We start from the raw sequence: 1,302 nt of genomic DNA, 5'->3' as shown, positions 1-1,302 counted from the left end.
GGACCACACATGAGTGTGGAGCAGAACAGCATTCCTGGCAGACAGAAAAGTCCAGAGGTCTTGAGGTGGCATGTGTCTGATGTATTTTAGGAATAGTAAGGAAGCCAGTCTAACCCAGAGGAGAGTGAAGGGAAGAACAGGAAGTCAGGTTGTGGGAGGCCAACCTTATGGGTGACTGAGTTACACTCCCCAGCTGGGTGCTGAGGCGCTCAGTCACAGAAATGGGTGTGTCTTGCTACAGCCCCATGGGTGAAGCTATGCTCACCTGTTCCTTTGTAATATAACCCCTGGCCCTGTTTAGGATAGAATCTTCCATGGAAGTGCCTTGTGTGTGTCCCCTCCTCTTACTGTGCCCTTGGGTGTGGCCGACCCAGGTGTCAGTCAACCTGCTGACAGTGGACATCATGAAGACAGACTCAGCCCCCTGAAACTTGACCCCTTGCCTCATTTGAATAGCTTCTCCTCAATAAAATGGGTCAGCGCATGCTCTCACTCTCTTTCTGCGGACCCTTAAGGTCAGAGGAGCCATCACAGCCACCCCAAAGAAAAAGGTATTTGTGTCTCTTGTGTGGTTATTTCATGCAGCCCAGTTAGCCCAGTTTAACTAGAGTGACCCCTGAGCCTTTTAGTAGAGAGAACAGAAACCCGGCATCAGGTGATGGGTGATGGGTGATGGGTTGCCTGGGGCCCTAGGGCACAAGAGCACTTTAGCTTTTCCATCCAATAAATGAGGAAAGTTTGAAGTACTGGATTGCCAAGAACTGACTTACCTTTTAAAAGCAATAGAATAGTAATCAGTCTGAAGGAGCATGCCTGTAATCCCAACTGCTCAGGAGGCTGAGGCAGGAGGATCAAAAGTTTGAGGCCATTGTAGGCAACTTAGTGAGATCCTGTCTCAAAATAAAAAACAAAGAGGACTAGGGATGTAGCTCAGCTGTAAAGTACCTCTGAGTTTAATTCCTCCACTAAAGAGAGAGAGGGAGAAAAAGAGGAGAGGGGAGTGAAGAATGAATCCAAACTTTTGTACTGAGCAAATGAAAAATTTGACTTGTTATTAACTGTTAGAGAAACATGGTGTGCTTGTGTTTGTGTGTGTGTGTGTGTGTGTGTGTGTGTGTGTGTGTGTGTTTGGGGGTGGGCACATGGATAACAAGAGATCAGTATGGATATTCAAATTTGAGATGCCTTTTAGACATCTAAGTGGAGAGGTCAAGGAGACAGAAGGATCTTGGAGAGTGGAGTTCAGAGGTTAGAGTTGGAATTTATTTGAGGATTATTAGAACAGTAGTGGTATTTAGTCAC

The sequence above is a fragment of the Ictidomys tridecemlineatus genome, chromosome 4, assembly GCF_052094955.1.
Source record: "Ictidomys tridecemlineatus isolate mIctTri1 chromosome 4, mIctTri1.hap1, whole genome shotgun sequence".
Taxonomy (NCBI): Eukaryota; Metazoa; Chordata; class Mammalia; order Rodentia; family Sciuridae; genus Ictidomys; species Ictidomys tridecemlineatus.
This window is presented reverse-complemented; position numbering follows the sequence as displayed.